We start from the raw sequence: 24173 nt of genomic DNA on the forward strand, positions 1-24173 counted from the left end.
TATTTCAGACCCATGGAAAAAGAGAGTATTTTGTAATGAAGAAAATGAATGGCTTGTTTTCTTCCACATGGAGCTATCAAGACATTTCATATTGATGGTGCTGGCACTTTCAGGCACATATTCCAGCACAATTTTAATCTGAATGCTACCCAAAACTTATTATATTTATTTTGTTGGGATCAAATAGAATACCGGAGGTAACAGGACTACTCAACCATGACTGCTATTGCAATGTTCTCTAAAACAGCTTTTTACTTCTACAAAATGGCAGCTCCTAATGAAAAAACCTACTATTGATAGTGTGCTGCCTGGCTCCTCTGTCATTATCTATAGCTGTGCCAGCCCTGTATTTGAATCAGCACTTGAACAAACAAATAGGAAAAGGCTATACCGGTTTAACCTGTCTGCAGTCCTTGGGAGTTGGTTCCCTTTCGCGCTCACCTTTATGGTTTTTCCTACCATTTAGTAGAGTCTCAATTGGCATGCCAGGGCTGTACATGCTTGGGCTCCTACAGTGTGCTTTAGGGCAAGCAAAACATGCTTCACAAAAGTTTTTGCCAGTATTTATACCTTTGGTTCCAGCAACAACTGCAGGTTCTGCCTTGCTAGTACTTAAGAAGTTTTGTCATACTAAACTTAGGACACGAACCGTGGGGGTTTCTTATCTCAGTTTTATTACCTCTTTTATTGAAATAAACATTGTATCAAGTGGGTGAAGGGAGGTCATGGTTGGAATGATCTCCTCATATACAGATTAAAAGCATAACCTCCTTTATCTACCATTGGCTTCTAATGAGGAATTTCAGGTTCGCTAACTTCAGAGTATCACAGAATCACAGAATTGTCTAGGTTAGAAGAGACCTCAAGATCATCGAGTCCAACCTCTGATCTAACACTAACAAGTCCTCCACTAAACCATATCGCTAAGCTCTACATCTAAACATCTTTTAAAGACCTCCAGGGATGGTGACTCCACCACTTCCCTGGGCAACCCATTCCAATATCTAACAACCCTCTCAGTAAAGAAGTTCTTCCTAAGATCCAACATAAACCTCCCATGGTGCAACTTCAGCCCATTCCCCCTCGTCCTGTCACCAGGCATGTGGGAGAACAGACCTGACCTTGCTACAGCCTCCTTTAATGTACCTGTAGAGAGCAATAAGGTCACCCCTGAGCCTCCTTTTCTCCAGGCTGAACAAACGCCTGGAGAAGGTGATCAAACAAGCCAGAGTTGGGCTTGGTCACGGCAAATAAACATGGCACAGCTTCACAGAGGGAGGGTTGTTACCAGCTCCACAGGGAAGGAAAGCTTCTTGTTGGCATTATTTATTCAGTGTCCTACCATCCCAGCCTTCTTCTTAACATCAGATCCACTCCTACCTGAGCAAAGGGTAAGTGGAGAGAAAATATAGTAAGAAATGCTGGGAAAAAAAAAAAAAAAAAAAAAAAGAATAAAATAAAAACGAAGGGAAGAATTTCAGCTTCAGAAGTTCATTGAATCTGAAAAGGTTCAGTTCAAATCTCTGGTGGTCTTGGCAGATCAGCCCAAGGGCCGGAGACTGGGAAATAAGGCCTTAGTCCACTAGCTGTTGTGCCAAAAGCTGAAATTTTAGAAGATGTAATTCATCAGCCCTGGGGACAGACATCCTGGAAGATAACTGTCTTGAACTGCAAAGTAAGTGCAAATTTGTGTTGAGCACTCTGCCTACTTACAAAGTGCCCTTCAAGAACACTCATCTTTAAAAAAACAGTGGAAGATTGTCTGACAAAACTTGCCCCTTGGTTCTCATCTTTAAACTTTTTGAACCAGGTCCTTCAGAGCTATAAAACTTATTGCAGAAAAAATCAACCCTTGAGTGCCTGAGGCTGGATATCTAGTAACTGAAGGCACTTTAAAAAGTGCCTAAAAGCAGGAATTTAATAACTCAGGTCTGGTTTTGATCATAACTCTGGAGTGTAGATACCCTGATGATCAAATTGTTCAATAAGAGACATCCTGGAGGATGGTATATTCTTTTTCAGAAGTTTATCAAGCATTTAATGAACCAGAATTCCCCTGCACAAATACCTCAACTTCCTTCCCTTCTCACTCTGACACATTGCAGCCGGTTTTCACCTATGATGCAGCAGTCCTTCTCAAAAGTAAAAAGCTAATTCCACTGACCTTTAAAGAAGAATTCAGCTCTTCCACATGGATGTCTTGTTCTATATCCAGCCCCTCCCTCGTGATTGCCTTTTTCTGCCAGTCCCATTTTTTGAGCAAAAAAGCACAGCTGAACAAAAGCACTTCAGCCCAGCCTTTTAACATCTTCCACAGATTCCTTTCAGCTTTAAATCCACTGCACTTCGCTGTACCACTGAGTACACCCTCTCCCTTCTCCATACTACTCTGTGTGAACAGGGCCAGAGACATCCTTCCTGCCCCAAGAAGGCAGAGGAGACAAATTCTGCACGAAGACAAGTTATTGCAAAGCAGGCTGTGAAGACAGAGCTGCAAACCCAGTCCAGAGCAAGCCTGAATTTTCCCAGATTGTTTTTCCTCTTCCTCCAAACACATCTCCCCGACAATCCCCCTCAAGGAGGGTGTCTGCTAATGCCTAACACATCTGCTTACCTCCATGCCACATTTGCTTGAAAGAGAACCAGCTGCCACCAGAAACACAGAGAACTACTAGATGCTGTGGGTGGTCATCACATTTGCTGTTCTGGGTTCAGCTGAGGTACATTAAGAGCTTACCAGCCTCTGACATCAGCTGGCATAACTGATCAGATACTTGATGTCTAACCTGGTTCTGTCAAAATGGGTTTAAAAAATTCAACAAACAAAAAACTACTATTAGCAGTGTTTTATGATAATCTAGATCGTTTTGATAGAACTGGACTAGTGAACAATTCTAGCAGCCAGACCAGATGTACCTACCTCTGGCAAGCCACACAGCAGTGAGCAGGTGGAGAAGGGCAGAGATCTGTAACTCCACAAACAGCAGCACTGAAGAGCACGCTGACAGACTAGGCTGCTCAGACAGCCTGTCTCCAAATCCTGGCCTGCCCAGTTTGCTGCAAAGCCTCTTCCACAAAGAGGGTCACATCTAGACTGTATCTAAATTAGGTGTAAAACTGGACAGACAAACCTGATGGAGTCAACATAGGACATCCACCTTTTTTATCCCTCAAGCCAGGTGTCCTTAGCCAGCCTTTCCCACCACCATGACTAATAAGGAGTTTGGCTATGTGGATATAGAAATGTTGTTTTTGCAGATTTACGTTGTTCAGAGGAAAGGAATGTGGCAACCCTAGACTGCATGGAGTCTCCTGAATCACCCTTCTTTGTTCCCTCTAAACTCTTTTATATTCCTGATGGCCTTATCGTTAAGAGTCTAATGTTATCTCAACCATGGAGCTTTCCAACCCCCATGGCCACACTCCCAAATCTCCCCCTTCTTTATTAATATCAACCATTTTCTCAACATGAATTACCACTCCATATATAACACCTCTAAGCTCTTTACATTGCTGATGGCCTCATTGTTAAGAGTCTGTTGTTATCACCAACCATGGGGCTTGCCAACCCTCATGGCCACACTCCCACATCTCCCCTTTCTTTATTAATATCAACCATTTTTTTTGACACGAATTATAATTCCATGTATCACAATCATTTGAAGCCCATAAAAGTTTTGCAGATTTGAGCATGAATACCAGATTGTATATAATAGAACTTCAATAAACTGCATGTTTACAAGGTGGAATTTGAAACAACCTGGATTGAGGTTTTTCAAAACAGTCCAATGGGACCTCCATGAGAACAAAGTGAATGTTTAGAAACATGATTCCTTTTCTCTCTGTCTCCTTGTAATGTTTTAATTTTGGGTAGAAATTCCCAACTGAAACATTTTAGCAGAAAAGTTAGTTTTGCTTTAAGTATATATAGAAACCTTTAAATTTACAATTTTTCTTAGTTTCATTATAAGATCAGAAATTTTCCAGTGGCAAATTGGAGACAGAAATGGGCCAAGAGGGATGTATGCACTATTTCCAACTGGCTGCAATTCTGTTTCACCTCTACTATTCACAGCCTAAGAAGTTCCCTTTCATATGTGCTAGATTGCTTTAAACCTTACACAATTCTTCCTTTGTACTTGCCTTAGATGCAGCTAAGTGAGCTTGGCAGGAGGTATAAGACTAATTTGCACTTTCCTCAGTTTCTGATTTTCCTGGATTTAGATTTTTGATCTCAATGTAGCATCTGGAGGTGTGAGCCTTTGACACTGTAGTTTTGGTTGCTCTTTCTAAACAGTGCCTTCTAAACCTTCTTCTCTGGAAATTGGTGAATTGGGCAAGAACATGTGCAGGAAAAACAAACAACAACAACAAAAAAAAACAAAAAAAAAACCAACACTGTAGTTTATTTCAAGGAACAGGGCTGTAAGTCTAGGAAGCTTTAGGATCTACCAGGTGGAGGAAGTTTTCTTCTTCATTTGGCTGCAGAATTTGGTTGGTTGTGAAAGGTCACAGTTGCTGTACTCTGAGTCCTTCTGTGTTATGAATAAGAACGTGTTTAAGATTTTATAGAGTGTTATATATGGAGTGGTAATTCATGTTGAGAAAATGGTTGATACTAATGAAGAAGGGGGAGATTTGGGAATGTGGCCATGGGGGTTGCCATCAAGATTTAAAAAAAAAAAAAAAAAAAAAAGCACAATGAAGTTACATCAATAAAGAAGCAGGAAAAAGAAGTGAAGAGGAACAGGCTGGCAGAATGGAGACCAGGATGAGACCAGGCACTTTGATTGCTTCATGAAGATAGGTTCGGCCAAACTTAGCAAACTGCTCAGAGAAGCTCATACAGAAAGTCCCTGAAAATAGACGCACTAGAGCTGGAGAGAAGCTCAAGCTGAGAGAAGCGGACCTGTGTACGCAACTGCCTCTCGCTGGTAAGCAGTTGCGCATTATGGGGAATCATACATCCTTACGAACAAAGACTGTCCTGGGAACCTTACAGCTTATTCTCCTTATTAACAATTGGAAAGATTATGAGCCTGAAATACGGGACTAAACTGAGGTCAAGGTGTGGGACTCTGCAACTAAAAATGACAAGGTTGCAGTGGGATTGCTCGGCACCTGGCGAGCACTCTCTGAGGCCTTAAAGAGCCATGTGGAGCCACAATCACAAATGTGTGGTTTGCCAGATAGTGAGGGAGCTGCAGGCTCCTTTACTGATCCAACTGCTACACAATCGCCATGGGCCCCTCTGCTGCTACAGCCATCGAAGGCTTTTGCTGTTACACCCCCTGCTGACCTGAACGTGCCTTTTGACCCAGGCCTATTGGCCTTGAAAAGTAGATGGATATGCTTTTCTTCGATCCGGGAGGAATGGGATACATAAGGCCTGAAGACCAAGTTGCTTGACAACTTAAAGCGAGACATATTGTTCAAAAGGAATGGAAAATGGAGACTGTTAAGGCATGGAACTTAAAGGATTGTTTGTTACCTTTTCTGATCGTGAATATGTATAGGCGTACTCGATTTTAGTAAGTTGTGGAACTTAAAGGATTGTTTGTTACCTTTCCTGATTGTACGTATGTATAGGCATACTTGGGTTTAGTATGTAGAGCAATGTTCTGTGTATTTAGAATGTTTGATGTTCATGTGTGTGTGTTGGAGCGTAGGCTCCCCGCACACCCAGCACTGTTTACTTTCCTTTTATACCTTTTATACCTTTTATACTTTTTAGACCTTTTATAAGTATAAGTATTACTAAACTCAGATTGAGTTGAGACTTGATTTATAACAGAGGGAACAAAGAACAGTGATTCAGGATATGCCATGTCGTCTGGTGTTTCTTGTTCTCCAGCCATTAAGGCATGGATGTTGTTGGGAGTTTGCTGTTGCTGGGCAAAGTTGTTTGACCAATGAGAAGTTGTTTTGAAAAGGACTGCTATGGGGAGAAGGGTATAAGAGTGGAGCCTGTCCTCAAGTTAAAAAGGCAACACGATATAATGAAGTTATATCATCAATAAAGACGTAAAAAAAAGGCATGAATAGGGATCAGCTAGCAGAACGGAGACCAGGATGGGAACAGGCACATTGATAGCCTCATGAAGATAGGCTCGGCCAAACTCAGCAAGCCACTCAAGGAAGCTCGTATAGAAAGTATCTGGAAATAGGCACACCGGAGCTGGAGAGAAGCTCAAGCTGAGAGAAGTGGACCCGCGCACACAACTACCCCTCCCTGGTAAGGAGTTGCGCATTATGGGGAATCATATGTCCTTAGAAACAAAGACTGTCCTGGGAACCTTACAGCTCTTTATTAACAATCAGACAGTTTATGATCCTGAAATATGGGACCAAACTGAGGTCAAGGTGTGGGACTCTGCAGCTAAAAATGACAAGGTTGCGATGGAATTGCTCAGCGCCTGGCGGGCAGTCTCTGAGGCCTTAAAGCACCATGTGGGACCACCATCAGAAACTTGTGGTTTGCCAGATAGTGAGGGAGCTGCAGGTTCATCCATCGATCCTCTACACCATTGGCCCCCGCCCATACTACCATTGCAGGCCTTTGCTGTTACACCCCCTGGTGACCTGAATGTGCCTTTTGATCCAGGCCCTATTGGCCTTGAAAAGGAGATGGAAATGTTTCCCTTCTATCCATGAAGATTAGGATACAGAAGGCCTGAAGGCCAAGGCCGAGTTGCTTAACAACTTAAAGCGAGACATATTTTTCCCAGGACTAGCCCTGGAATTCTCCGGTGTTTGTAATCGAGAAAAGGGACAGAAAATGGAGACTGTTAAGTCATGGAAGATATGGGAGCACTTCAACCAGGATTACCCACTCCAACTATGCTTCCCCAGACATGGACATTAATAGTAATAGACTTAAAGGATTGTTTATTACCTTTTCTGATTGTACATATATATAGGCATACTTGGGTTTAATATGTAAAAGCAATGCTGTGTATATTTACAAAGTTTCATGTTTGTGTGTGTGTGTTGGTAGAGCATAGACTCCCTGCGCACCCAGCGCTGTTTACTTGCCTTTTATAAATATTACAAAATTCAGAATGAGTTGTATCTTCATGTATAACATGATTTTTTGTTGATTTTTTTGTTGATCCTGTTGATTTTTTTACGGTTGTTTATTGCCCCCCCCCTCCCCTTTTCCTTTTTATTTATTTATTTATTTATTTATTTATTTATTTATTTATTTTAGGGCATTCTTTACCAGGGATCTAATCCTTGCTGGAGAGAAGGTTAATTTCACTGCAATTTGGATGAAAATAACTCGAGCAGTAGCTGCTTCATTGTTTTGAATTATTGTTGTTAATTGGAATTGTGTGTTTCATTTTCTGAAAGGCAATGATCAACTATGTAACTTGCTCTGCAGCTAATTAGTGGCATTTATGATTACTGTGAGTTTCAAGTGGCACTAACCGTTTGCAAACAGATTCTCAAGTGATTTTGTGGAGCATCGCGGGAGGAGACATCAGGGAAAAGCAGAAGGACATCCAAGTGATGGAGAATGATACAAAGAGAGTGGCTGAGCTTCACAGGAAGAAAAATTATCACAACTAAGCGTATGTGAGCTGCTCATTTCTCAGGAAAGGAGGAAGAATTGTGAGCTGTAGTGCTCACTGGTAGAGCTGTAGATGTGTGGTAAAGTTTAGCCCTTTCTAAGCACCATGCCATTATGTTTGGGAGTGGAGATATTTTTTCTCATTCCAGCATTCATATTTATATTTCTGTGCATCTGAATTGGATCTTTCCCATAATCCAAGTGAAAAGGTTTGGCTCAGTATTGAGCAGGCCTTGCATTAGTGGAAGTGGAGATGTGGTGTGTAGGAGTTTTGAAAGCCAGACAACCAGGATGGAACAAGGCCAGCTTTACGCTGCAAGGAAATCAACACAAGAATCAGTAGGAAGAAAAAAAGACACATCCTTTTTTTAAGATGCTGAATTTTTCTTCTGCTAACAACAGCTGCTGCCTCCATGTGTGCTTTTAAAATACCTGATCAAGAATACGTAGTGCTTGCTCCTGTCATAAACAGGATGTCAGCCACGTATCCTAGGCTACTGCAGGGCCCTGGGGTTAAACTCAGCACTGGTAAACTTTCACAGTTCATGAGTAGTTTTAGGGTGTTTTATTACTGCTCTAGCTCCTAGGGTCACATGAGCAAATGAGAACTAAACTTTGACAAACTAATGCATAAATGACTGAAATAGGTACATCATTTCCTCAGCATTGTCTTGAAGACTGTGTTTCAGATGTCTCAGAGCTGTTTTTTCAGGCTGTCTGCAGATTCAGGAAGACAGAACTGACTGCATAGCTTTCAGTAAGTGTCGTGGTTCCGCTCGAGTGAGCAGCTAAGTTCCACCACAGCTGCTCTCTCACTCCCCCTCCTCAAAGAGGAATGGGGAGAATATATGTGAAAAGGGCTCAAGGGTTGAGATAAGGACAAGAAAATCACGCAATAATTATTGTAACGGGCAAAACAGACTCAGCATAAGAAGATGGTAAGATTTATTGCTCATTACTAACAAGCTAGAGAAGTGAGAAACAAAGGAAAGAAACCAAAAGCACCTTCCCCACCATCCATCCTCTTCCACCTCCTCCCCCCAAGCGGTGCAGGGGAACGGGGGAATGGGGGTTATGGTCAGTCTACAGCACTTCTTCTCCGCCGCTCCTTCTCGGTCACTCTCGTCCCCTGTGCTGTGGGGTCCCACCCACAGGATGCAGTCCTTGATAAACTGATCCAGCGTGGGCTTCCCACAGGCAGCAGCTCTTCCAGAACTGCTCCAGATATGGGTCCGTACCACGGGGTCCATCCCTCAGGAGAAAACTGCTCCAACCTGGCTCCCCCACGGGCAGCAGCTCCTGCCAGGTCACCTGCTCCTGTGTGGTCTCCTTTCCACGGGCTACAGGTCCGGCCTGGAATCTGCTCCGGCAGGGGTCTTCCACAGGCAGCAGCCTCCATTGGTGCAGGGCCACCTGCTCCACCGTGGTCTCCTCCACAGGCTGCAGCGTGAAACCCTGCTCCACCGTGGTACTCCATGGGCTGCAGGGGGACATCCTGCTTCACCATGGTCCTCACCACAGGCCGCAGGGGACTTCTGCTCTGGCACCTGGAGCACCTCTCCCCCTCCTTCTACACTGACCTTGGCACCTGCAAGGCTGTTCCTCACTGCTCTCTCTCTCCCAGCTGCTGTGTGGCGCAGCGTTTTTTTCCCTGTCTTAAATATGCTCTCACAGAGGCGCAAAACAGCATCGTTTATTGGCTCAGCTCTGGAAAACAATGGGGCCCTTACCAAACATGGGGCAGCTTCTAGATCCTTCTCACAGAAACCACCCCTATGGGCCCCTGCTACCAAAACCTTGCCACGTAAACCCACTACAGTAAGGTGAAAAAACAAGGCAGGAGAAGAGAGCAAACGTTTGAAGGGAAGATTTACTTTTACAAACATTTAATTAAGTGTTTGGATTTGAAACAGCAGAAGACAAATCCTGAGTTAGCTCTGAGAAGAAACATCTTCTGCTCTGTTGAACTGAAGAAGTCTGAATTTCATTTCGGTGTGCTCCAGATTAGCCAGCAGTGGGGAGCAGCCACTGCTGACTGTTCCACAACAAACCCCTCCACCAGCAGAGATGTTCTATACCAAGTGCCATACCTGGCTCGTGGGAATAGGCCGCTTTCACCACAGTGCCCAGTTCTAGAAGTAAAATAGAGCCTCTGGATGAGTGTTGTATTTTTTTTTCCACACTCTTGCTTTTACCTCCAATAATGCAATCCCGAAGATTGGTTTTATTGCAACCAAGATTCAACATCCTTTGAAGTACTAAGGCAATAAGAAAAGAAAAAGCAATGTGACAAATGCTAACTCCTAAATCATTACCAAGCAGGATAGGAAGTACAAACTAGAGCCACTGTTTGTTGATATTTCAGTGGGAACTTCTTCACAGAAAACAAGCTAGCTGCCTTTGCATCCTAATCTTTCAAACCTTCAGTTTTCATCTGTTGGGATGCCACTGTTTTTTGCAAATGACCTAGCAGTATCTCGTCTTCATTGTACCCTCAAGTTGTTGGCTGCATTTGCCAATTAAAGATAGGAAAAAAAATGGTGGGTGGGAGGGAGGGAGACTGAAGGAGCAAAAGGTAAATAAAAGTTACTGAAAGCCTTTGCCAGGTTACAAACAACATCTTGCCAGGACGCTTGGCTCACAGAATCCAAAGGAATCACAGAGATCTACAAGAAGCAGGGATAAGGTAGTTAATATGTCTCAGTTTGCTGAAAACATATAAAATGGCTACTTTAGAAGCAGATGTAAACTAGATGGCTAAAACAGCAAGTCTGAGAAACAGTTTGTTCCCAAGATAAGACCTCTGACACTTCTCCATCCTCTACTTCTGCTAGGTTAAGTAGGTTCAGAGTACAAGAAGAGTGAAAGAAAGACCAGAGAGGCTCTGCTTTGTTAAATTTTCTTAAATCCAGTGAGAAAAGAGAGTGACTTGGCCTCGTAACTTCCAATAAATCAAAGTTGGGACTAGGATAATTTGAACATGATTCACTTTGAAAGACAACAAGCTGTTACTCTGAAGCAAACTGTGTTAATTGATCCTTGCCCCTTTTCACTCCACTCTGACAGTCTGCCCTTCACAAGTTTCCTCCTTTGTGTGATCGCTTGAGTCTTGCCACTCAGTGAGAGCACAGAAAGAATACACAGATGAAGCATTCAGTATGCCACATAGTGAGCAGAAATACATGTACAATACACAGCTGTAACTGGGAGTGTGCTGTACGTGTGGGACTCCAGGATTTCTTTATCTGATGCCACGCTGCAGCTCTGCAGCCTTTTATGTAGGTTGCACCCAACTAAATGGTCAGAGAACCACAAATCTCTCTGAATGTTGCTCAGAGAAGTCGCAAAGCTTTGTCTTCAGTGCTTAAGCTCCAATTAAATTTATGCAGAGATTTCAGCAGACTGATGTTCAATGAGTGAGACTTGACAAATCCTTGTATTGCAGTAACATCGGCACTTCCCCAGCTCTCCTCAGAACAGCACTGTGCCAGGCACTGCCTATACAGCTCCTACACCCCCTGTAGTGCTGAAGTCATTAGTATTTAAGATTTGATTGTTTTGCCTAGGAAGTTTATAAAGGAACATTCTTTTCAACTAAAAGCTAGCAGTCGATGATTGTTTCCAACCCCCTCTTCTGAGCTAAAATAATAGTGGATGTGCCACTCCTTCATGCTCCAGCAAGAGCCAGCTCTTCACATACACACTGTTGATTCCTTCTTAGAATTGTGGTGGCCTGCAAGGTACTCATCCTACCCAGGGATGGGTACCTGGCCTTATTAACATATATATGACTGCTTGGAGTCCATCCCTTCCAAGGAAGGATACCTGGCTTTGTTAACATTGAAACAATTGTTTTTCCTTTCTTCCAAAACAATTCACAAAGCCAGATCTCTACAATCACTTGGCAGAGAACAGAGGGAGAGAGAGTGTCTGAATGTTCTCTCTCTGATCATAGTTAATAAAACTTCTGTCTGACCTGTAATAAATTGTTCTTGGATTATTATACACTTTGAGTCCCTTTAGCAACACCCCCAAAGACAAGCAGCCTAAGCTGCAGTGATTGGAAAACAACAGAAAGTAATTTTCTCTGCAATATTAGTTGTTTTGCAATTCACTACCTAGCACTACTCTAAGCTTCATCTCATATGATTATGAAGAATGGAATTCAAATAAAAAAAGGCCAAATGTGTAACAGGAAAGTCCTCAGGGTCATATTATTCAGAACAGGAGTTGCCTGACTCTTATCACTGAAGAATCTCTTATGGGAAAGAAAACATAATCACTGCAGTATTGAATTTCACTGAAAGATTTATAATCTAATTTAAAGGTATGGGGATTTTTTTGTTGTTGTTAATTATAATAAACGGCAAGTTCATTACACTCCAGCTTCCAAAGAAATAGCATATTGTAGGCAGGGGGATGTATTACTTTCATTCACTCACAAGGCAGAAGTTAACCAGAGAGATGCCCAGAGCTAAGAACAAAAACACTGGCCCTCTGCCAATAAATTGTCTTACAATGTGAACAAAACTCACATGAAGAGAGGCTCTTCCTTTGAGTAAAAGAAATACCCATTTCCTAAATGGCATTTCTCCATCTTGAAGCACCATGAAAGGAGGTAGCTATGTCTTTCTCCTTTGTACAGAGAGATGGAGGCACAGATAAGACTAAAATCAAAATCCTCCAGGTTTTTGCCAAGAGTCTGAGGTATCCATAAGGACCTGGCCTGAGCTGAGCAGGGTGTCCAGTCCAGAGGACGGCATTTTACCCACCCCACATCATCTTCAGCCATAGCATCACATCTCCGTGCCTATGAATTCATCCAGGTGTGAGTCCTGCACACTCCATTTCACCAGGTTAGGAGGAAGGCTTTACTGATGGCTCTACATGACTGATGCTCGTATCTCAAAACAGACACAAAGGCCACAGCAAGGTCAGGGCTGAGCCACCTGTTGCCCAAACTCGCCAAGGAGCTAGTCAAGCTACCCCTGGGGAGGACTAGATCTAGGCCTGAGCATTCCAAGCAATTTGTTCTGTGTGAATATGACCAAACTTTTGTAAGGAAACAGATCTATTTCTGTGACATCTTTTCTGAAGAATAGCATCCTGAGAAGTCTTCCCAACTAATTTGGCTGCCTCCATGTTGCATCCTTGTCATGATTTTGGCTGGGATTGAGATAATTCTCTTCATAGAGGCTTACATGATCTGTGTTTTGGATTTATGATGAAAATAACAGTGATAACATACTAATAGTTTAAGTTGTTGCAGAGCAGTGCAAGGAGGCTGGGGGTGCACAAACTGGGAGGGGATGCAGCCAGGACAGCTGACCTCAACCCACTGGAATATCCCATATCATATGACATCGTGCTCAAAAATAGGAGCTGAGGGAAAGGAAGATGAAGGGGAGCACTGAGAGTGATGACATCTGTCATCTCATGAAACCGTTGTGCACGATGAACCCTGCTTTCCTGGAAGCAGCTGAACATCTACTTGTCGATGGAGAGCAGCAAACACATCCCTTGGTTTGCTTTACCTAGTGAACTGTCTTGATCTCAACCCATGAGTTGTCACACTTTTAACTTTCCAGTTCTCTTCCCTATCCCACCTGGGGAGTAAGCAAGCAGCAGCATGGTGCTGAGCTGCCTGCTGGGGTTAAACCACAACACTACCATTGCCTTTGTCACTAACCATATTGCTTCATGTATATGAACCCTTCCTTGCAGTGCAGAGTTACCCTCCTGGATTTAATATCTTCATTTACCTGCTTTTATGCATATATATTTTGGTGTTTCCTGTTAACAGCATGTTTTCCTCTAACCATGAATATTCAGTGGAAAATGGCATTGGCCTCTTACTACAGTGTGAATGCATATCTTTGCAAGCTAGTTCATTCAAGAGCTTGCATGTTCCAGCATCTGGACGCTTGGCAGTGATTCATTAATAAAGGAACCTGCAATTTGTCATGGGCTTTTGTTGTCTTTTGTTATACAATTAGCTGATTATATCTGCAAATCACAATTTAAAGTTTAATCTGATCAATGAGTTTGCTTTATACGACACGCTGTGGTGAAAATCAAGGAAGCATTTGAAGTAATTTGGTAGAAAAATAAAGAAAAATAAGAGATCTATCAGATGCTAAAAAAAATAAAACCTCTCTTAAACATTGAAATACTGATTATCAAAATTAATTCAATCCCTTTAGGGAACAGCAGAACATTGTGCCTGGAACACAGGTAGTCAGATTACTGTTGGGTTGAAGATTGAGAGTGTTTCCCCCCCGCCTCTGGACTTCTTAGAGGGAAATTTAATTTTCCCACTGGGAAATATCCCGCTTGAAATGACAAACTACAGAAAATATATACTTTTCCCACAGATTTTTCTGGTGACCTTTTTTTTTTTTTTTTTTTTTTGCCAGTTGGAACACAACACTGAATAGTAACAGGTGGTTGCTTAACTTACTTTCAGGTCACCAATTTCAGCTAGTCTTCCTCTCAGCAAAAGCAAGACATCAGCAAGAGAGGAGTGTACATTTTATAGACTTCAATGCTTCAACACAGATGTGGACTTGTCAGAAGTGCTGTGGGCCCCTTGTCTCCCTATTTCCTCTTTTCTCCCGTCTCCTATTCTTCTCATCACTGGCACCATTCCCAGGACCATGAACCATACCAGGTGCATGGCATGGCAACAAGCAATGGGATAAGTGGTGAGGGTAGTAGCCTTCCCTTTCTCTGCAGCAAGGGAGAATTTATTTCCCTTTTGCCTTATTAGTCATATCAAATCTGCATCTGCCCTGAGCTGGAAAACACTCAACAGCAGTTGCAAACGTTGCTTCTCACACTTTCACCACTCAATACCAGTCAGACTTTGCAGTTTACGAAGTGACAGTATTGTTTCTTAAAAAGGAAAGCAACATCCTACATCTTCAAAAATAATGTTAACACAACTTTCCTAAGAAGATGAAAAATGAATGACATCTTCTTTCCCTGGGAGATAAAATTCCTGTCTTTCTTCCCAGTATTTTTACTTGATGTCAGAATTTTGCACAAAACATTTTCCAAATATTTTTATTCTGTTTTCAGTAAAACTCCATTTTTTAAATTAGCACTGTCAAAGAAACAGGCTCTCACTAGTGAATATCGAGGGGAGGATCTGTCTTCTGGACAACAGTCCCAGTATCCACAGAAAACAAGGAAAATAACCTTCGTTTAATTGTCTGAAGTACAAAGTCAGCTCAGGCAATACTAGGAATGGGGTTTAAATGTATTAAACTTCTACCTTTGCAGGATCTATTTTCCATTACAGTTTCTACCTATTCAAAGCATTTTCAGCTCTTTGACACTACATTAGGTAGGGCTAAGCCGGATTTGGAAGAAGCCATTCTATCTGCCACAGAATGGAAGCAGATAATATTTTTTTTTTTTTTTCTGAATCAAAACTGGACTAACACTATGCCATGGAGCTAGCAGGTCCTGTGTTATTACAGATGCTGCAGCTCAGACAACACATAAAAGCAAGGACTGCTTTGTTTTCATTCATTATAGCACATGGCAGCACCTCCATGAACTCTGGTATTAAGCATGCCCAAGTTCTGTCATAGACAGTCATTATTCTGTCCATCACAACAGAGAAAACAGGATGTAAAAGTAATAAATGGTAGGCAGGGGGTTACAGAGGCTGCTGGACTGAGACACATCATCAGGCTTTCTAGGTGAATATCACTGCCATGAAGCACCATTCCTCCAGATCCTCAGCCATATTAGACTGGGGAGAAGATACTGAATAAGATAGCCAGCATATAACTGACAATATGATTAAGAGGAAGTACCACAGGACATTTACATACCATAATCAAGTCACCCCTTTTACAGCATATCGCAAATAAACTGTTCAGACCTGCAGCTGAAGAGAGTAAATCAAGAAAACTGTTCTGTTAGGAAAGCCAAAATGCAAAAACATTGAGCTTGAGCTTAGGAGAAAAAAGAGGGTTTATAATCTTTGGAAAAGAGGGCAGGCCACTAGGGAGGACTATAAGGATGTTGCAAGGCAGTGCAAGGACAAAATTAGAAAGGCCAAAGCTCATCTGGAGCTCAATCTGGCTACTGCTGTTAAAGATAACAAAAAATGTTTTTATAAATACATCAACACAAAAAGGAGGACTAAGGAGAATCTCCATCCTTTACTGGATGCAGGGGAAACTTAGTTACAAGAGATGAGGAAAAGGCGGAGGAGCTTAATGCTCTCTTCGCCTCAGTCTTTAGCGGCAATACTGGTTGTTCTCTGGATACCCAGTACCCTGAACTGGTGGAAGGGGACGGGGAGCAGAATGTGGCCTTCACTATCCACGAGGAAATGGTTGGTGACTAAGTACGGCACTTGGATGTGCGCAAGTCGATGGGGCCGGATGGGATCCACTTGAGGGTACTGAGAGAACAAGCAGAGGAGTTGGCCAAGCTGCTTTCCATCATTTATCAGCAGTCCTGGCTATCAGGAGAGGTCCCAGTCAACTGGCGGCTAGCAAATGTGACGCCCATCTACAAGAAGGGCCGGAGGGCAGACCTGGGGAACTATAGGCCTGTCAGTTTGACCTCAGTGCTAGGGAACCTCATGGAGCAGATTATCTTGAGAGTCATCATGTGGCACTTGCAGGGCAACCAGGTGATCAGGCCCAGTCAGCATGGGTTTATGAAAGACAGGTCCTGCTTGACGAACCTGATCTCCTTCTATGACAAAGTGACACGCTTGGTGGATGAGGGAAAGTCTGTGGATGTGGTCTGCCTTGACTTCAGCAAGGCCTTTGACACCCTTTCCTACAGCATTCTCCTCAAGAAACTGGCTGCTCTTGGCTTGGATTGACACACGCTTCATTGGTGTTGTGGTTTAACCCGTCCGGCAGCTAAACACCACGCAGCCATTCGCTCACCCTCCCCCCTCCCTCTCTGGGACGGGGGAGAGAAATGGAAAGTGAAGCCCGTGAGTTGAGATCAAGACAGTTTAATAAGACAGGAAAATAATAATAACAAAAATAATACTAACAATAATAATAATAATAATACAATGATGACAATAGTACTACCACTAATAATATGTACAAACAAGTGATGCACAATGCAATTGCTCACCACCCACTGACCGATGCCCAGCTTCACCCTGAGCAGTCTGGCCCCCTCCCCCTGGCTAGTCACCCCTATATATTGTTTAGCATGACGTCAGATGGTATGGAATACCCCTTTGGCTAGTTTGGGTCACCTGTCCTGGGTCTGTCCCCTCCCAGCTCTTACTGCGCCCCCAGCCTGCCTGTTGGCAGGACAGAGCAAAAGGTTGAGATGTCCTTGGCTTGGTGTAAGCACTGCTCTGCAACAATTAAAACATCGGGGTGTTATCAGCACTCTTCTCATCCTAAGCCAAAACATAGCATTCCACCAGCTACTAGGAAGAAAATAAATTCTGTTCTAACTGAAACCAAGACAATTGGGTAGAAACTGTCTGGATACCCAGGCCCAAAGAGTCATGGTGAATGGAGTCAAATCCAGTTGGAGGCCAGTTACTAGTGGTGTTCCCCAGGGCTCGGTGCTGATGCCGGTCCTCTTTAATATCTTCATCAATGATCTGGATGAGGGCATTGAGTGCACCTTCAGTAAGTTCACAGATGACACCAAGTTAGGTGCGTGTGTCGATCTGCTTGAGGGTAGGAAGGCTCTGCAGGAGGATCTGGATAGGCTGCACCGATGGGCTGAGGTCAACTGCATGAAGTTCAACAAGGCCAAGTGCCGGGTCCTGCACCTGGGGCGCAATAACCCCAAGCAGAGCTATAGGCTGGGAGATGAGTGGTTGGAGAGCTGCCAGGCAGAGAAGGACCTGGGAGTGATGGTGGATAGCTGGCTGAATATGAGCCAGCAGTGTGCTCAGGTGGCCAAGAAGGCCAACGGCATCCTGGCTTGTATCAGAAACAGTGTGACCAGCAGGGCTAGGGAGGTGATCGTCCCCCTGTACTCGGCTCTGGTGAGGCCGCACCTCGAGTACTGTGTTTAGTTTTGGGCCCCTCGCTCCAAGATGGACATTGAGGTGCTTGAGTGAGTCCAGAGAAGGGCGACGAAGCTGGTGAGGGGTCTGGAGAACAAGTCCTACGAGGAGCGTCTGAGGGAAGTGTGTTTGTTCAGCCTGGAGAAAAGGAGGCTCAGGGCGACCTTATTGCTCTTTATAAGTACATTAAAGGAGGCTGTAGCAAGGTGGGGGTTGGTCTGTTCTCCCACGTGCCTGGTGACAGGACGAGGGGGAATGGGCTAAAGTTGCACCATGGGAGTTTTAGGTTGGATCTTAGGAAGAACTTCTTTACTGAAAGGGTTGTTAGACATTGGAACAGGCTGCCCAGGGAAGTGGTGGAGTCACCATCCCTGGAGGTCTTTAAAAGACGTTTAGATGTGGAGCTTAGGGATATGGTTTAGTGGGTACTGTTAGTGTTAGGTCAGAGGTTGGACTCGATGATCTTGAGGTCTCTTCCAACCTAGAAATTCTGAGATTCTGTGATTCTGTGAACATTTAGAGAGAAGGTGATTTCTGCTTTTGGATCAAAAGTATCTTCACTAAAGCCTGTGGGTAAAAAAATCTTGGGATTTGTATCAAAGAAGTTAGGAGCTAAGAAAACTAATTCCACCAAGAAACAAATTAGACAACTATTCTATAAAGCATTTCTCTAGGACTTAAAGCCAATTAAAATTATGTTGGAAAATCCTGCTTCAACAAATGTACTTATACAGCCCTCCTGTGCCGTTCTACTCTGGGGAAGCAGTGCTGGTATGCAAAACAAAATGCCCGGAGTTCACAATGGGTGAGCAGCAGTTGCCCAAGCATAGTTGTCCATATAACTTTGCATAACCTTTAACTTACTTCAGAGGTCTGCTTAACTTGCTCTTTGTCCATGATTGCTTCACCTGCAAATAGAGTCTGTAAGGAGTTTGTTAAGTGGGCTAAGAGGACATTTCGTATTTCACTGTGGGTCCCATATGTGACACTGCCCCTTCTGCTGAACAGCTGCTTCACAACCGTTAAGAATTCATTGTGCTAAAAGACTGCATAAGTCAGTCTCACTGTCTAGCTCTCTAGGAATCGACAGAAAGTTTGGCACAGAGCTATGTGGGGACTATCTACTGGCAAAGGAGAAGGTTCACCTGAAGGTTGCACACATAGGGCAGGAGAAGGCCCTCCAGGACAAACCATTTACAGGAGGCTGAGGGTGAAACCACTCAATGTCAAAAGAAAAAGCTTAGGGAACTCTACCCCAGGACTGTCCCAATAAACCAGGCAACTGGAAGAGCCAACCAAGAGGAAAACTCCCTTTTAGCAAGGGTGCTGGGACGGAGAAAACCCTTAAAGTCTCAAAGCTTGCATGTAGGAGTGGGAAAGGGATTACATGCTTGAGTGGTTTTCCCAACACTAAGGTAGAATAGCTATGACTCTGGACATTAGTTTCTGGAAACTCTGTGCACATACGTCTTGTACAAGTCATATTTCTATAGAAGGCTTAGCAAATGACAAAGCTACTTATGATTAATGTTCATTATGAGAGCTGAAGGGTGATGGAGACTCTACAGCCATGTTTCTCATGGTTCTCTCTGGGTTCCAATATTAATTTTTGGAGAAAAAGACTGCTAAGGTACAGGGGAGCAGGAAAGACCAGGAGCCTTGCACCTTTTAAGCCAAAGTATGCGAGTGCAGTACCCAAAAAGAGTAAGGGTGGTGGTGGGTAACAGACTCATTTGAAGTGAAATGTCTCATTAAGTTTGAAGGAGAGCATAATTCCTGCTATGTGTAGCACGTCCTAGTTGTGTTTTCATTTTCCTTAGTGTAAGACAAAAGCATTTGTTGAATGGATGAAGATAATACAATTATAAAACTGGCTCATACATTGAAGCACACTACAGCGTTCACAGAGATATTGGCATTACTGCCACTCAAGGAAAAGAGTTATAACTGCAGATGCAGCCCCTTCTACAAGATAGCACATGGGAAATAAGTAGACACACCCCTTTTTTTTTTTTTCCTAATAGAAATTGTACCTGATTGAAAACAGCCCAGAGAAGCTGTGGTAACACCTGTCTAAAGCCAAACGTACTCCTCAAAGCAGCCAGGCCACCCTGGTTTGTAAACCACAGATGAACTTAATCCTTACAATATATAATATCAGACACTGTCTAAAACACAGATCAGGATTAGGCCCTGATTTGGGGAACTACTTCTCCCCTCCCACGGGCCATAAAAAACAGCCATTCTGTGGTTCCACACTGCTAGGCCATTCAAGTCTCTTTTGGGAGCAACTGGGCAGGACTGCCCTCTGCTCATGAAGAGACAGAGGTGTTTGCTCTTTTATTTCCTCTCTTCCAGACTACAAAAAAAGCCTCAGAACATGTATATATATATATATATATATATATATGTATGTATATATATATACACATGTATATATATATATATATTTTTAAAACTGGTCACTATCACACTTCAGGTCAGAGCTGATGGATAGATAAGTTCAAAAGTTTCTTTGGAAACCACGTGGAAAATGTCACTGAGCATAACACCATCTGTACTACAGATGCAGGAGCTGACCTAGCAGAGTGGAAAGGTAGTTTAATGAGACATACCTTGAAACAGAATGTAGCTCAGTTTTTAGGTGGCTGCTGGACAAAGGGGAGCCAAGGTCAGTGTTTCCTTCGATCAGAACTTTGTTATCAGACAAAAGCCCTTTGCTGTAATTACAAACTGATGTGAAAGCCAGAAAATATGAATTCAAAACAAAACCATTTAGCTTCTAGACAAGATTTACTGCCACTGAGCCACACAGAAAACAGGACATTTCCCTTGTTTCAGTCTGGGCAATGTCATGGGCTGTGCGTTGCCTTCTTAAAAATTGCTCACTTCATCCGTTTGCTTCTTTATACACAACCTATGCCTTATCTGGACTTGTACAATGCATTTGACGTTGTCCTGCATAACACCCTCAGCTCTTCATTGGAGAGACACAGATTTGACCAATGGATGACAAGTGTTTCAAGAGCAACCCTGTGGAAAAAACTTTGGGTTACAGGTAGATGAAAAAATCAGCCAGCAAAATGCAGTTGCAGCCCACAAAGACAACCACATCCCAGGCTGCACCACACTAAGTACAGCTAGCAAGCTGAGGGAGGTTATTCCCCTCTACCTGTGAGGCCCAACCTGGAGAACTGTGTTCATCTCTGGGACCCCAGCACGAGAAGGACATGGACCTGTTGGAGCGGGACCAGGGGAGGCCACAAAGATGATCAGAGGCTGAAGCACCTCTTACAGACGAAGGCTGAGAGAGCTGAGGATGTTTAGCCTAAAGACAGAAAGGCCAAGGAGACCTTACAGCAGCCTTCCAGTACCTAGAGGGGTTTACAAGAAAGCATTAGAGGGGCTTTTAGGGAATGTGGTGACAGGACAAGTGGGAACAGCTTTAAACTAAAAGAGGGGAGATTGAGATGAGATATTAGGAGGAAATTCTTTAGTATGAGGGTGGTGAGGCCATGGCCCAGGTCGCCCAGAGGAACTGTAGGTGCACCATCCCTGGCAGTGCCCAAGGCCAGGCTGGGTGGGGCTGGGGACAGCCTGGGGGGTCCCTGCCCATGGCAGGGGGTTGGAACAAGATGAGCTTTAAGGTCCCTTCCATCTCAAACAGTTCTCTGATTCTGTGAAAATATGTTTCCCTGTTTTTCAGGGTTTCTCATTCTCTCAGCACTTGCTTAAGATATGCCGCTCCATGGTTTCCAGCTGTTAACAGCCCTGAAGACAGCAGCAGGCAAAAGCAGGCAAAAAGCAAAGGTCAGGTCTGTCCTGAAAATCCATCGTACACAAGTTCATGCATAGAGAAACAATCAAAGCCTTCTTTCCTATCCCATTTCTAAGTTTTCTTAGAAATAATAAACTTCACCAGAGGGGCTTCAAGAAAGTCATTCAGCAGAGATATTTCATAAGAAATCACTGCCTTGGGACGATCTACTTTTTCTGTCATGAAAAAAAACACCAAATTATATTTGAGAACACCCACAAATCACTCAGCATTAGGAGCTGGATAAAAACAGTGAGTACAGAAATTTTGGAAGGACCCACATGCTTATACCCATAGTGAATATTTACTGACAAAGAGACTTAAGCCCCTCAGCATGCAAACAAAGGCACAATCCACATGGAACCAAGAGGTCTCATTAGCCAGAGGTTTCAGATCATTCAGGTTAGATTTTTTGTTTTCAAAGAGAAACTGTATAAAACAACAAATCTGTCCCCTTCCTTTCCTCACATACATCAATGTGTTAGACTTGCAGACACTGTGGATTTTGCTCTCTGAGAAAAGAAAACAGACAAGAAAGGACAAAGATCGCCATGGACAGTGAAGTTTGCTATTTCAGAAAGGTGCTGATCTGATCACAGATTCATTGCCTATTTCTCTGGACATTTGGTTAAGACTGATGCAGTTCTCCAGCTAACTACACCAAGCTTGGCCAACACTTCTAATTGCAGAGTCCAGCTTCATATGTTCAAGTGTTTACAGCCCCTTTGCTCCATCTTCACCTGGACTGCTCAAGGCATCGTGTTTTCTTCCTTGCCAGCTGCTCTCTGCCCAGCAACCTGCTCCTCACTTACACTTGAGGAAAGCAGCAATTCTTTCTCATGGAGCTCTTGACTGTACAAGGCAGTTCTGCTGCTCTCAGAACTGGTGCCCAGCAGCTGATAAGACATTTGCAGGAAAATTCTGCTTCAACACCTGGGTGCAGGCATACCACACATTCTATCTATGCACAAGGCATGCCTTTCACACTGCCTTACCACCAGCCTCAAAGCTGTTGTGTTACAGGAAAATTGCAAGCAACCTTAAAAAAAGGATATAACTAACTCAGTGCCAGACCCACCTCAGATCTGCCAGCAGCAATTCTTCAGAAATGATTTAAACTTTTCTTGATAATTTAAAAAGATAAAAATAACAATCAATCAGAAGTTTCATTGGCTTTTTGAACTTTAACATGTTCCCTTGCCTCTCCTCTGTCACTCTTTTTATACTTGCACACCTTAAAGATGTGCTAATGTGGCACTACTTAAAAATTCTAATGACATTTTTCTGGGTTAAGCTGTCTGGTTACTTCTTGTATTTTAGCGAGCTCAGATGAGAAAACGGACTCTTTCCATGCCATATTTACAGTCTATTTCATCATAGCATCTGCAGGTTCTTAACAGGGCTTTCTTTTACATAGTTTTCACAAAAGCAAATGAGACTTTACATATTTCAGATGTATTTTTCTTGAGCAGCAGAAAACCACTATTTTTTTTTCTTAAGTCTTAATGCTTTGATTAGCAAAGCTGTACAAAACCAAATAGAAAGACATCATTTTACCCTGAGGATCTCAAACCTTGCAGTACTTACTTTATTTATTTATTTATTTGTTTTTTGGAGGGGTGGGGTTGACCTTTTTAATTTTCAGGAAAACAAAACTTTCTGTTTAAGTGTAAATTAATTGTCAGGACTCCTTTCAACACTCTCCAGCTCTTCTTCCTTCAGACTTCTATACTGCCTTTAATCTGAAAACCTCAAAGCACTTTGCAAAGGACTAATTAATAAGTTTCAGCATAACTCTCAGTGTGGCAGGTAAACTTGACAAGTGTTAACATTCTTGCAAGAACCAACACACATAAACCCCCTAGACATTTCAGCCAATTGTTCAACCCACGAGAGTTTTTGTGCTCTTTGGTTTAACGCTGTACATTTGACCTTCCTCTGTGAAATGTAGCGCAAGGGCAGCCTATCTCAACACACAGGTCTTTGCAGTTGGTTTTGTCTCTGAAAAGTCTGCATTAAACTCTGTATTGAGTGATTCCCAAGAAACCAGACACTGACTGAACAGGTACACAATATACATAATTCTCTAAAGCCAAACAAAATCTTCCAGTTACTGCAAAAATGTGAAGACTGACCCCAGAACAGATTTTCTTGGACTTCTGCAGAACTTCCAGCAAAGATCCTCACATGATTTTTTGCTGATGGGTCTTTTCCCTACCACACATCGTTTTACCTCACATAAAATTGCTAATAGGAAACTCAAAATAACAAGAAAACAAAAACAAAAACAAAAACAAAAACAACATGCATTGTTCAAATACATGTGAGTTTGATCAGTAGAGTGGGATTCAAACATGGTTGTCTGTAATGTGACTCACCAAATGCAGGTATCTACTTTGAGAATGTTTCCTACTCTGAGCTGCGCCGACTACAAAAGGATTGGATACTCACACAAAATCCCCCTTAGTACATGTCAAATTAAAGTAAAGCTTTACAAAATTTTAAAAATCTCTATACAAATATAGTTTTAAGTGTCAGAAAGAACAGGCTCTAGCAAGCAATCATCTTATATCTGTGCATTGAGAATACATATCCAAGTGGCTTCTCTTCCTCATTACCCAGCCACTTGGATATTTATCTAACCTGTAGTTACCATCAGTTGTTATACAAGCCCACATTCTTGGGTGGCATCCCCAGAGGAGGACCTAAGCTTTGAGAAGCAAGCTTTTTCATACCCAACCTTTTCCTTGTGGAAATGTTGC

At 42.9% G+C, this 24173-nt stretch overlaps 1 protein-coding gene across 1 annotated transcript in view; it reads right to left on the bottom strand.

Annotated features, from left to right (window-relative positions):
• ASIC2 (acid sensing ion channel subunit 2) overlaps window positions 1-24173 on the bottom strand; it is a 528892-nt gene that overhangs the window by 374345 nt on the left and 130374 nt on the right. The gene's annotated exons all lie outside the window — the stretch shown is intronic.

Source organism: Anas acuta, chromosome 25 (assembly GCF_963932015.1).
Source record: "Anas acuta chromosome 25, bAnaAcu1.1, whole genome shotgun sequence".
NCBI classification, from domain to species: Eukaryota; Metazoa; Chordata; class Aves; order Anseriformes; family Anatidae; genus Anas; species Anas acuta.